At 38.2% G+C, this 14,615-nt stretch overlaps 1 protein-coding gene and 1 pseudogene across 5 annotated transcripts in view; both read right to left on the reverse strand.

Annotated features, from left to right (window-relative positions):
- SLC35F3 (solute carrier family 35 member F3) overlaps nt 1-14,615 on the reverse strand; it is a 543,673-nt gene that overhangs the window by 379,849 nt on the left and 149,209 nt on the right. The gene's annotated exons all lie outside the window — the stretch shown is intronic.
- Nucleotides 473-8,870, reverse strand: LOC138143619 (olfactory receptor 52E4-like; annotated as a pseudogene).

The following is a 14,615-nucleotide window of genomic DNA, read 5'->3' on the forward strand; positions in this document are numbered from 1 at the left end:
AGACAGAAATAAAGGTTACAGATATATGAAAATATTTACAGTAATATTTATTTACAGTAGCACTTTTTGTGGTAGCACAAAAAAGCAAACAAAGGGAATACTCATCAATTATGGAACAATTAAGCAAAAATAATGCTATAGAAGCAATAAATACAAGAGATTCAAATGCAAAGTGGGGACGCAGTAATCAGGAGAGACCTCAAGACCTTAAAAATTTGATGAGTCTCTCAAGCTAAATTGATTACAGTATAGGACCTGGACTTTGGTTAAAGGATCTCTTTTGAGGAAGTAGACATGTGCTTTAGCACCCAACTGAAAAGACCCAGGGAACCCCACTGATTGGTTCCCAGTAACTGGGGCTGCCTCCAAGATGACTAATGACTGGGATTCAGGGGGTGAGAAGACCATTGTAAGAAAAGCTGTCCCTTTCCAGTGAACCTATAAAAGTGTGTTGTGAAATAGCCCAATTCGCTTTTTATTTTTTATTCAAAAATTAAATTTTACTGTGTTTAAAATTGACTTAATTAAACATAAAACATTATTAGAGTCATTAAACAACAACTCGTTGGTATTTTTCTAAATAATCCCCTCTCATTTATAGATATCTTACGTTGTAGGACATGATGTTTTAGTGCTGGTCAAATAAAATGTAGCATCTATAATTTACAGTTCTTGGTCCTCCTCTTTGCATATCATTCCTAGGGCTTTGATTTCCTTCTTGAAATTCTGTGTATGACTTTGTCAACTGAAAAAAAAAATTCTGTGAACTTTACCAAGTTGCTGATAAATTTCTGCAGCAGATATTTTCTTTTTTGCATGAAAAAATAAAATCACAACACTCACTTCATCTGGAAACAATGCCTAGAAGAGCAAAATGCACCAATTTATAGTGTTGCCACACATAAAATAAAATCACACATAATGTGCCAGTTGATAGTAATTATCTTTTTAAACTTTCTTTTTGAAAGCTCTCCTATAAGTAACTATTTTTTTTCCTATTTAAACCTGCAGTGACCAACTTATTTTGTCCTGAACCATAATATACGTAAAGTCTAAGGATTAAAATTAGTGCTGAATGTCAAGACATAAATTATAATTGTTTTCCCACTCTCATATATTTACACTGGAACGGACACAAAGGTAATCTCTCTATTTTTTTAAATCGCATTATCCCTGAGAACTTGGGATCTTTTTAATTGAGATTATTTTTCATTATCAGAAATATGACAGTACTCTGTCCCTTTACAAAATCTATTTTCCCAGGAAGGAACAGAATAGAATAGTGTGGATTTCTTCATTTAACATTAATCTTTCCTGGTTAATATTTGAATGAAACATTCTCGGATTTGCTTGGTCCTGAATCCATAAATAACAGGATTGAGTGCAGGAGGGACAACCATATATAGATTGGCCAAAAGGATATGGATATAATGAGGAATATTGTGGCCAAATCAATGAGTGAGGAATGAAAAGAGAGCAGGAGTGAAGAAGGCTAAGATGACACAGATGTGGGAACCACAAGTGTTGAGAGCTTTGAAACAAGCATTCTGAGAAGGAAGTTTAAAAACTGCTTGAAGAATTTAGATATAGGAAATGACAATCAGGGTCATATCCAAAAATATTATGCAAATAATAAACAAACCATAGATCGTATTTACATTGATGCTGCCACAAGACAACTGGGCAATTCCCATATGTTCACAATAGATATGGAGAATGAAATGATGACCACAATATGGCAGCCGGAGGACTAAAAATACCATTGGCATAACTAAAGAAAAATTCCTCAGAATAGCTACCCCTGAAATAGTGACAATGCCTTTATTAGTGAGGATCATACTATACTTGAGAGGCTGGCAGATGGCCACATAGAGATCAAAGACCATAGCCACAAGCACAAAGCTCTCCATACCCGTGAAAATATGGATGAAAAACATCCAGATGAGGCACCCCTCAAAGCTAATCTCCCTCAAGTTGAACCAAAAAATGCCCATTGATGATCTTAGGAATAGTGGCTGTGTAGAGACCTAAGTCAATGGTGGCCAACATAGCAAGAAAGTAGAACATGGGTTGGTGGAGACTTTGCTCAGTATTGATCACAAGCAGAATACTGAGATTCCCTACAAATGCAATCATATACACAGTACAGAAAGGGAACCCTATCCAGATGTGCAGTTCTTCCAGTCCAGGGATTTAGCAGAAAGTTGGAGGGGTGGAATTCAGTGTCATTCAATGAAGACATCATCTGTATGCTGTTGAAATCCACTCTTGTTAGAAGAGGAATCTTTCCCCCTTTAATGGAGACATGCATTCATCCCATTCTTCTGTTATCTGGAGAACTTCTCATGCTTCTCTTGCTTCTTGTATCTGAATGTCAAATTTTCTATTCAACTCTCTTTTTTTCAGCAAGAATGCTTGAAAGTCCTCTATTCCACTGAATGACCATATTTTCCCCTGAAATATGATACTCAGTTTTGCTGGGTAGGTCACTCTTGGTTTTAAACCTAGCTCCTTTGACCTCTGGAATATCATATTGCAAGCCCTTTGATCCCTCAGTGTAGAAGTGTAGCAGCAAGCACCCCAAGGGTCCTCAGGGTTTGCAGCTACCACAGGTTCTTGGATCTGCTTTGTTAAAGGAAAGCAACTCAAAATGGGTTAACAAGCTTACTTTAATCAGTCAGACATATATCATTTACCTTGTTCAGGGGAAAAAGGTCAGCACCCCGAACTTCAAAGCATACAGGCAGAATTATCAAGACAGAAACAGATCAAGTAGACAGATTTCCAAACTGTCCAACCATTACATCCATACCCAGTCAACATCTGGGTTTCCACATCTGGGTTTTTCAAAGCCAGGGGACTCTCAACAACGGCTTCCCAGAATTCAGAGCAAATCACAGAACACTTCTCAAAGTGAGTCCCAAAACAAAGCTACACATCAGGGCTTATATAGCCTTCTCCTGGCTCAGAGAATGTAACAACCTTATTGACTCACTGGCCAATCAAGAAGTATCTACTGAAAAACAAGCCTCCCTCCCCAGGCTTCAGGTGCATTTTAGCTTAGGGGCAGGGAAGATCTTCCAAATTTGCATTCCCATTACAAGAAGCTGCCAGATCCTGGGTTATCCTGATTGTTTCCACAATATTCAAATTGTTTTTTCCTGGCTGGTTGCAATATTCTCTCCTTAATCTGGGAATTCTGGAACCTAGCTATAATATTCCTAGGAGTTTTCTTTTTGGGATCTTTTTCAGGAGGTGATCGATGGATTCTTTCAACCTCTATTTTGCCCTCTGGTTCTAAAACATCAGGGCAGTTTTCTTTGAGAACTTCCTGGAGGATGATTTCTAGGTTCTTACTTTGATCATGGCTTTCAGGTAGTCCAATAAATTTTAAATTATCTCTCCTGGATTTATTTTCCAGGTCAGTGGGTTTCTCAAGAGATATTTTACATTGCCTTCTATTCTTTCATTTGTTTGGATCTGTTTAACAGCATCTTGATTTCTCATAAAATCATTAGCTTTCATTTGCTCCAATCTAATTCTGAAGCAATGATTCTCCTCAGTGAGCTTTTGAGATTCTTTTTCCATCTGGCAAATTCAGTTTTTAAGGCATTCTTCTCCTCATTGCCTTTTTGAGCCTCTTTTGCCATTTGAGTTAGTCTATTTTTTAAGGTGTTATTTTCCTCAGTCAGGCTATTGACTCTCATTTCGTAATTTTCTTGCATTGTTCTCATTTCTCTTCCCATTTTTCCTCCACTTCTCTTATCTGCTTCTTAAGGTCCTCTATGGCCTGTAACCAGCTCATATTTTCCTTTGAAGCTTTTGGTGCAGGAGTTCTGACTTCACTGTCTTCCTCCTGTTCCATGCTTTGCTCCTTTTTGTCCTCAAAATAGGAGTATAATGTTGGAATCTTCTGTCTGCTTTGTTTCCTTTGCCTGGTCATGTCACCCCTCAGTCACTTGACCCCTGGGCTTTTTGCCACAGTAAGACTCTGCCACCAGACAGGGGAGCTTTTGTCCCAAATGCTGGGGTTTTCTCAAAAGCTGCTGGAGGTATTAGATGGGTGCCCTCTCTGAGGTCTCCACATGTTCTGGCAAGCTGGACACACACCCCAGGACCTCTACCCTAGACTGCAATCCAGATCCAAGAAGGTTAAAGCAAGAGAGATTACCCCTCAGACTGGTGCTTGGTCCCCCTACACCCTGCAGGTCAGGAGCTGAAGCTGCCACATGGCGCTGGCTGTTCCAGGAGTCTCAGCAGCTTCTGGCACTGGGGGCAAAAGCCATGCACTCCCACTTACTGAGTCCCAAAGTCCAGACTGCACTGACCTCTCAGTTTGTCCTTCACATCTATGTGTTGATAATTCTGGAAATGGCCACAGCTGCTGCTGATCTGGAGTCCCTCTGGCTGGTGGCTGGTCAGGCCCGCCCTGGGGCTAAAGCCTCGGTGTGGGTCTGGGCTCCATTCCCGCTGTGCTGGCAGATTCCTGCTGGCCTGTCGGGCTGTCCTCAGTGGGACGTTAGCTTCTCTGTGTCATTCTGTGGGTTCTGCAGCCCCAATTCTCTTTTTAAAAATAATTTTCCTGGGTTTTTACTCTTTTAGACTTCTCATTGGAATTCAGCAAGAGAGAGAAGTGGGAAATGACAAGTTGTAGAATGCAAACAGACTGAGATGGGGAGATCCTGGCCACTTTCTTTTACCTTCTGTTTTTTTTTTTTCCATGCAAGTTTTGAAAATTTCCAAGAGACCAGCATTCCCTGAATTTAGTATTTGGACATTGACTTCTTAGATCAAGAAGCTTTTATAAACAACATTCACTTTGGAGAAGAAAGAATACTACTAATGTGGCTTCCAGAATGCTTCCAAAATGGAGCCACACCATGGAAGTCCTGGGAGATATGGAACTTTTCTTTATTTCTCCAAGTTGTTTAGATGATACAGATGGGAGATGAATAGGGAGTGCTTGTTAAGCATACCTCAATGTCTCTATACCTTTCAGGGGGAGTCAAATGGGCTATTTGAGTGCTTTGATTTGTTTCTGAACTCCTGTGAGTCATTTGCATCCTATGAATTTTCTTTTGCAAGTGAAAAAATGACGTCCAATAACCACATTGAGTACCTATGTGGGGCTTGGAGACCCTGTTACCTACACTTGAAAAAACCTAGAATAAACTTAAACTTTATTCAAGAAACCAAAGAGAGGAACTGATCTTTTGAATTTAGTCCCTTACGATTGAACCTGGACTGTGTCAAGCTTTTGGTAGGGGGAGGATGGCTGCATCAAACAAAGAAACATGGGAAGATATAAATAAACCAATATATAATGAATTAAGCAGATCCAGGAGTAAATATACACAATGAGATTAAGCAAAAACAAGACTAAATGACAGCCAAACTCAGAGAACAGGTGAACAAACATATCTCCCTCCTCTTGGTAGATGTCAGAACCTAATGGATTAGAATCTTGCATAAGTTGTCATAAATGGTCATTTTATTGGCTTGTTTGGCTTGACTATTTTTCTCTGTTACAAGGGAGAATTCCTTGTAGGCTGGAGATAAGCTGAGAAATGATTGCATTATAAGTACCAAAAGGAACAAAATAAAAATTTAAAAAATAAATCTATTGCCCATGGGGAATATCACCCCATGAATACAGTCATATCACTGAACCTCTACTTCTCCCTTTATTAAAGATAGTCATTCCTAGTAACACTTTTAACCATTCCGTACTACCTCCAACCACTTCATTTCATATCCACTGCAGGATTCATCATTTTTAGTAGCTCCAATATTTTAGATAGCATGTTGTGATAGTAATGGCAATTAAAGATTCCCCTGTATTGGCTTGGTTTTCAAATTGATTGTATTAAAACCCAGAGCTTGTTAATCCCACCTGTGGGATGGACTTTTTGATGTGAAAAGAAAGTCCTGACTGGGAGGAGCTGGTGACGTAGATTTGGAGAGACAAGAGAGAGGCGGAAGTTCTTTTTGGAAGCAGCACCTCGTGGAGAGGAAGAGACTAAGAGATTGCTGGTGGCCGCTTTGAATTGCCCTGGACTTTTGAGACCTGCCCCCTGAGCTGCTAAGGACTGAGGAGACATGGCTGTTTTGCTGGTACTTTGTCTGTCTGTTTTGATGTTATTTTGCCAGATTTGTCCACTGGTGAAAGACTGTCCTGTTGAAGAAGTCCTGGAACCTGGCATTTGGTTAAGAAGGCCTGAGACTGTCCTGCAGACAGAGAGTGAATACTGTCCACTGGTGAGGGACAGTACTGAGAGTGAATACTGTCCACTGGTGAAGGACAGTGCTGTTGTTGCAGGGGTCTGGGAGCCTTTCTGTTGGTTCAGAAGCCCTGAAGAAGGATTTTCTTGTTGTATGTTTACAGAAATCCTGGGAGAGGGCTTTGCTAATGTGTTCAGGGGTTCTAGGACTGTTCTACAGACAGAGGATAAATTCATGAAGGGACTGGCAATGTATCTTATGGCCTTGCTAAGCCTTGTCTCTCCAGGAACTAAGATTGCTGAGAACTTGCCTCGTGTCAAGATGAAGAAAAGACCTCCATTTGGGTATTAAGTGCTGTGTTTAAACTTGATGTAACTCTGGGGTAGATTCAATTGTGATCCAGGGGTGGGGAACTTTTGACCTTTTTGTGTTCTATGGTTGAGCAAATGAATGTATTTTACTTATGTTTGGAAACTAATCTCCATTTGAGAAGAGGGGCTTTGTGGTGGACTTAATTAAGGTATAGCCTAGGGGTGGAGAAGTATTTGGAACAGAGACTTTGTAATTGATTGAATGATTGGAAAGTCCTGGGGTGGGGTAGGCCTTGGAGATGATTTAATCACACTTAGTAAATGCTGTATTTTGAATGATGTCATGTTTTGATCTTCTCTGTTCTGGGTTTGTTACTGAATAAAATAGAGAGCACCTATGCTGGTATTTTGAACCTGGGAAGTTGCCTTCTTTTGGTATTATATTACACATGTGTTGTTAGTGGAAGAAGACTCTTAAACTATTATTATTTTTTCCCTAAGTGAGAGTTCTCCAAGCCTCCAACCTTCCTGCCAAACTTAATGATTTCATCACTTTGAAAACAAATTAAAAGTGCAGGAACATAAGCAGGGTGCCACTTGGAGATAAATGTCATGTATCACTGTGGTTCTTAGCTTTTCATTTTTCCTCCAAAACAGAAATCCAACAGGGAATTATTAGAATCATTACCTTCCTACTCTGCCTCCTACACATCACATTCTGCCCACTTGCACACATTTGTTAAAAGCAGTCTCTTTTTCACCTTACTATCATGGAAAGGTGTATAGTTTTGCACTCAATTTTAAAGGATCTCAAATGTGTCCACTAAAGGAAAAGTCCTGTTTGAGAGACTTCAGTTATATTTTGTATTTCATATAGGAATCTTAATGAGAAAGCTTCCTCCTGATTACAATACTCCATCCTTCTTCCCAGTGATCCAATGATTAATTGGTACCATTTTAACTGGGCATTAAGTTATACAGTAGATAGAGCCCTGGCCCTGGAATCAGGAGAACCTGAGTTCAAATCTGGCCTAAGACACTTACTAACTTTGTGACCCTAGGCGAGTCACTTAAACACATTTGTCTCAGTTTTTTCATCTATAAAATGAGTTAGAGAAGGAAGTGGCAAACTACTCCATGCCAAGAAAATCCCACGTAGGGTCACAGAGAATCAGGCATGACTGAAACGACTCAGCAACAACAAATTATAATTGTCACATATTGATACTCATTTCTAAGCCCTTCATTATGTTTCCATGTCTGCCATCATCTATGTGTATGACCTTGGAAAAGCCGTAGTCCACTGGGGCCTCCCTCACTTGGGGATGGTACTGAGCCAGGTAACTCTATAAAGTAAGTATTCCTTTCCAATTTTATTCATCTACCAATTACTCTCTGTGTTACCCTGGGCAAAACACTTAGGCTCTGTTTGCCTCAGTTTCCCCAATTGTAAAACAACAACGACAACAACAACCCTGTATAATAATAGCAGTTGATTCCAATGGGCATTGTGACAATTAAAAGAGATAATATTCATTATCTGCTTAGCATAGTTCCTGGTACATAGCAGATAGCTAAATAAATGCTTGTTTCCTCCCTTCTTCCCCACTGCCAATGGGTAGAAATGGCAAAGCTTGCTAAAAGTATAATGACATTAATACTACTTAAGGAGGTAGTGAGTTTCTCTTCACTGGAGGCTTTGAAGTACAGGTTGAATAGCCACTAGTCAGTAATGTTGTAGAGGGGAGTGTGTGTATACATATGCAAATAAATACATAAATGCATATGTGTATATTAATATAATTATCCTTTCCACATTGTGGGGGTTAGGACACAGCACCTCCAATCTGAAAAATCTGTCTAAAATTTTTGGCCCTCTATACCAGAGAAGAAGTGTGAATTATTATAGTATTAAAAGATAAAATATGTTGATATTATACAATACTATCAACATATTTTATGCGTTTCTAAGTTTCCGAACTTTATTCTGTATTATCTACTGACCTTTGCATATTGTCTGTGGCTTCCATAAAACTCCCCCAAAATTCCCATTAAATTTCTTAGGATGATGACAATATATCAAGTTTGCAATGAGGAAAGTTGTGATGCAGAAGGGATAACCGTATTCATACATATATACATATATGTGTATATATTATATGTATAGACGATAAAATTGTGTACAAGAACAAAGAGAGTTGATTATACACAGTGACAAGAAAGATGAATTGTACAGAAGGGAGAGAGATGATTATGTATGAAAAGGAAAGTATTGTGTATAGAGAGGAGAGATGATTATATATGGGTTTGAGAGATTCTGTGTGGGAAAAGGGTGATTATGATGGAAGAAGAACTGATATTGATAGAGAGGAGATTAGGTGGGGGCGTTATTAAAGAGAAGACTTTGTTGGATGTGAGAGATGACTGTGTAGGGCGAAAGAGGAAGAGAACAATAGATGATAATAGACAATCTAAAGGTGATAATATCCAAGAGAAGAACCAGCAATAAAACCTCAGATGCTGAAATACAAACATACAAAATATGAGCAATTAGGAAGACTAACTAGAGATATTTTGGAAAGAGGTCAGATCTACTGTAGGTACCACTGAGACTTTATGGGTTGGGCTAGGACTCATGAATAAAATAAGTTTAGAGGAGAATACACTTTATTCAGTAGGAAAATAATGGAAATCCATAAAGTCCTACACTTTATACAGCATGGTGTTATGGATAGAGAGCTGATCTTGGAGTCAGGAATTCCTGGGTTAAAGATCTTCCTCTGATATACACTGTGTGAACTTTGACAAATCACTTGACCTTTCAATGCTTCTGACAATTCTCTAAAAGAATAAATTGTAGAACAGTTATGTATCTGCATTAATAAGGGGAGTTTCATCATCTGGAATGTCGTATACTAATTAAATCACAGGTAAATACCAAAAAGGTCCTAAATTTAGGTTAAGAGGGCAGTTACGTGGCACAGTGGATAGAGTACCTAGAATCAGGAAGATTCATTTTCCTGAGTTTACATCAAGTCTCAGACACTTTCTAGTTATATGACCCAGGACAAGTCACTTAACCATGTTTGCCTCAGTTTCCTCACATAGAAAATGAGTTGGAGAAGGAAATGACAAACTATTCCAGTATCTTTGCCAAGAAAACCCCAAATGGGATCTCAAAGGGTTAAATATGACTAAAAATGACTGAGCAACAACAAATTTAGGTTAACGTTGTACAGCTGCATGGTGGGAGAGATAAAACTAGGTAGTTTGGATTAAAAAAAAAAGATCTTGGGGTTTTTGTGGACTGCAAACTCAATCGAACTAAAAGGTGTGGCTTGGCAGTCAAAGGAAAACTAATCCATTCTTAATAGAGGCCTGGTATCCAGAATGAGAGAGCTCTACTCATTCAAAGATCACATCACATCTGGAGTAGCACATTAATTTCTGGATATCCCATTTTTAAAGGAGGACACTGAAAAACTAGAGCACATGCAAAGCAGTCTCTTGACAAGACAGTAAAAGGGTTGGAGACAGTGTCATACAAGGATTGAAGGAAGTGGCAATATTTAGCTCAGAGAAAAGAAGACTTTTTCTGTAGAGGAAGTGATATTATCTGAGAGAATTTGATGGATTACTACGGGGGGAAAAGGATTGGATTTGTTTACCTCGGACCTATAGGGCAGAACTAAGAGCCATGGGATAGTTTTGCAGGCATATTTACATTGGATTTATGGAAGAATTTCTAACATGGAGGCAAGTAGGTGATACAGGGGAAAGAGCCATGCATGTGGAGTCAGAAAGTCTGGAGTTCAAATTTGGCCTTAACTACTTACTAGCTGTGTGAACCTGAGCAAGTTGTTTAATTTCTGTCTGCCTCAATTACCTCATATGCAAAATGGGGATAGGAAGAGTTTCTACCTCTCTGGGTTGTTATGAATATAAAATGAGACAGATTTTTAAAGTGTTTAGTATGGTGCCTGGAACAAAGCAGACACTTAAAAATGCTTGTTAAAAATATTCAAAACTTCTGATTGACAATTTCTCAGCATAAAATACTACTGGTGAGGGAAAGATCAAGAGTTATGGAGAGGAATTGAGGCAAAAGGAGAGAATTAAACAAGAACCACATATCTCCTCCTCTAATAGACTTCATAACAGTAAGCACATAACCAGATATTTGAACTAATGTGAGTTGAACTGAATTAAAGAAGGAGATAGGTGGGAAGGAAGATACAGAGATTTGGCGATGGTTTGAAATTATTCTGGCTATAGGAAAAGTGGAAAGCACATTGAAACAAAATCCCCCAAATTCAGCTAGCAGTGGGACCCAGGAAAATTGTGATAACCAAGTTCAAACATGTAAGGTTACTGTTTTTTATGGCTGAATAAACTGGACACTTGGCAATGCCCAAGTAAAAGTAGATTAATATTTTACTCATATTTTATATGTTTGTATTTCAACCTCTGAGGTTTTATTGCTGGTTCTACTCTTGGATATTATCACCTTTAATCTACTTGAGTCATGTACATTAAGTCAGGATAGGTAGAAGCCAAAAATTCTGGCTTAACAATTCCCCACTCTGGAGGAACTGTCAACACTTTAGCACCATTTGTGGCCTATGAGAGAGTAACTCTTCCTCATCTCTACCTGGAACCTCAATAAGCGCTCAAAAGTGAAATAGAAATGAAGTTAAGTTTTGAGAACTTTTAAGCAATTCATCAGCATTTCAATTCAGTTTAAATAGCATTTACTAAATGTCTATTACATACAAGTCCTGTGTTAGACTAAAGGGCCTACAAATATAAATAAGTTATGGGCATCATAGTTCTGATATTCATAGTTGGGAAGGGGTAGAGGGGCAAAGATTGTTGTAGAAAGATTTAGAATACTCAATTAAAATCTTGGTACCACAATGAGTAAGGCAGTTGGGGTGGCAGAGGGGATAGAGTGTTGGCTGGTCTAAAACACTTAGTAGCTGTGTGACCCTGGGTGAGTTACTTAACCGTTTTAACTTCAATATCTTCACCCATAAAATATGACTGGAAAAGGAAATGGCAAGCCACTCCAGCATCTTTGCCAAGAAAACTCCAAATGAGGTCACAAAGAGTCAGACATGACTGAAACAATTGAACAATAAAACCACAATTACTGCATTTGTGGCTTGGGTAAGTTACTTAAACCCTTGGGACCTCAGTTTCCCCAATGAGAGATTAAACTGAATGACCTCTGAGGTCCCTTCCTTTGTGTCCCTGATCCTCTGGACCTTTCTCTAAACAAACTTCGACTGAAATAAACATATGCAAACATACTCTCTGTCTCTTTGTGGTACAATTCAACTTGTTCCATTAGTTCAAGATCCCTGGGAATTAGCAGCAGCATAAAACTTTTGACAGAGTTGAATTAATTTCAGTGGAGTTCTTCACATAAATCTGAGCCTAAAAACAATTATTTCCACTCAGATACATTGTCATAAGCATTCCTATTCATAATTCAAGCATCTGCACTCTCATTAGCCTCCCAATTCTTTTTTTGGTGGGGTGCCATAAATTTAGCCTTTCAGAAAATAATGAAACTTTATTGACTAAAGATAGAGGAGTCTTTTAATTTCCATAAATTATATGGCTGTTCTGGAATTTTAAAAAGGTAAAAGGATAACTAAGGCCATTCCTAAAATCTTAATGAGTAATATATGACAGGGAGGCGTGGAATCATGAAGAGACAGTTTGGGAGAAAATCAGAAGTTAGGCAGTCTCAAGATTCAATAATATCTTTTATTCAGAAGTTTCAATATTTTAAATCAGACATCCCTGCCTCCCCCAAATAAGGTTGTCTGGTCAATGAAAAATTGTTAGAATTCTCTCGGAGATCTGCCTAGCACATAATGACAATTAAATATTCCTAAGATGAATATTTATTACTTATTACCATAATTGGATTCTTGGCTTTAGTTCTTTCAGTAAACTGATTACTTAATTTTGTCCCAAGAATGCTGTATTACCTATGCAGGTAGGAAAAAATAGCAGAAAAACTGAAAAATTCAAGTCAACATCCAAGATCAAATGTAAAATGCTCTGGCTTTCAAAGCCCTTTATAACTTAACCCTTTCTTACCTTTCCAGTCTTCTATGCCATACCCCACGACATGTACTCTTTGATCTAGTGACACTGTTCTCGTGGCTGTTCCATGAATGCACTCTCTGGATCTAGACATTCTCTCCGGTTGTCCTCCATGGCTGGAATGGCTTTCCCTCCTCATCTCTGTCTATTGATTTCCCTGGTTTCCTTTAAGCTCCAGCTAAAATTCCATCTTCTATAGGAAATCTTTCCCAATTGTTTCCTATTTACCCTGCATATGCCTTGTTTATATATATATATATTTGTTGTCTTCCCCCATTACATTGCAACCTCCTTGAGGACAGGGACTTTTGCCTCTTTTTGTATCCCTAGAACTTAGCACAGTGCCTTATAAGCACTTAGAAAATGTTAATTGACGTAAAAAATTTATTAAGGGCTTACTATATACAAGGTGCTGTTCAAGCATTGGGAATACAAATCTAGAGGCAAAAAGAAAGATAATATGCACCTAGTTCCTAAAAGGTTAAAAATAATAGATCAGTTACACAATTTCCATGAAAACATTTATTAAGAATGTAATCCAGGTTTCAAAACCTGGCTATTTATTCATGGTGCTGTTTAGGCTTGATTCTAAACTGGTGGACAGAATGAAGTCTTGCTGCCTGACTTAGGAGAGAGGAGATTTTATTCATTCTTTCTTCAAGAGAGATATACACAGTCCCACTGTGTATATATTCTTCTAACAAGGCCAAGAAGATCAAAGAGAAAGTTTCTTCTTTTCAAAGCTCTCTTGTCAGCTCCGCCCCCTCCAGGGGGCCATTAACATAGAGACATCATTCTCTCCACCAAATTAGGAATCACAACTAAACAGGAGTTTTTAAGACACTCAGGCTCAAAACCTGGTTACAACAGCCAGTTTATTAAAAAAAATGCCATTAAGTAGAAAAAACTTGAAAAACAAAACAAAAACTAGGCTATAACAACAATAAGTAATAATAATAGTAAAAAATTCAAAGATTTCTTTCATATCCTCCATGTAGCAATTGCAGGAATGAAGATTGCAACAGATCCATGCTTGTTCATAACACAAAGTCTTATCTTCTCAACACTAACATTTTACTAGTATTATCATATGGCTGTAAGGCAGAGTATTTCACTAAAGAACAAAAGCTGAGAGAGGAATGGAAAGGCACATGGTGAGTACAAACAGGCTGCAACATATAACAGAAGGAACTTTTGTGATGCTGCTCTTTCCTGGTTCTCTTCCTACCTGATGGATCTTGAAGCAACTAGTTGGCACTGTGGAAAGAATTCTATTGCCTTCCCTGTTAATTCTCTCTTATTTATCCTGTAGATAGTTTGTTTTCATATATTGGTTTCCTTGTTGTCTCCCCCATTAGATCCTGAGTTCCTCAAGAGCAGGGATTGTCTTTTGTCTTTTTGTATCTCCAGTGTTTAGCACAGTGCCTGGGATAATATAGGCATTTAATAAAGACTTGCTGATTGATTGAGCTTCAAGCATCTGGAAGATCTTACCTTGTTTTGGGAATTTCTCTTGAACTTGGGCTCTATTCTGGATCCTCTCTATGACAGAAGTTGACACCTTTGGTAAGTACACATCTTCTCATTTATACTATTTGATATTAATGATCCAATTAATTCAATTACACAAACACCTGTTGTGTATCTGGAACTTGTCTAGGTTCTGGGGATACAAAGTCTAAAGGAAGAAAAATAAACAGTCCCTGCCCTTAAAAAGCTCATATTCTACCCAGGAAGAACACATGCACAAGTAAACATATGCAGAATATCTACGGAATAAATGAAAAGTAAGCACTAAGAATTGGTGAGATCAAGAAAGGTTTTCTGTAGGAGCTAGTTCCTGAGCTAAGCTTTCAAGGAAGGCTAGAGATTCTACAAAAAACCAAACCCAAACAAAAACACTACACACAACCTAATATATATATATATATATATATATATATATATATATATATATATATA

The sequence above is a fragment of the Petaurus breviceps genome, unplaced genomic scaffold, assembly GCF_028583685.1.
Source record: "Petaurus breviceps papuanus isolate PSGF00001 unplaced genomic scaffold, PetGlider_PUasm1.0 90650, whole genome shotgun sequence".
NCBI classification, from domain to species: Eukaryota; Metazoa; Chordata; class Mammalia; order Diprotodontia; family Petauridae; genus Petaurus; species Petaurus breviceps.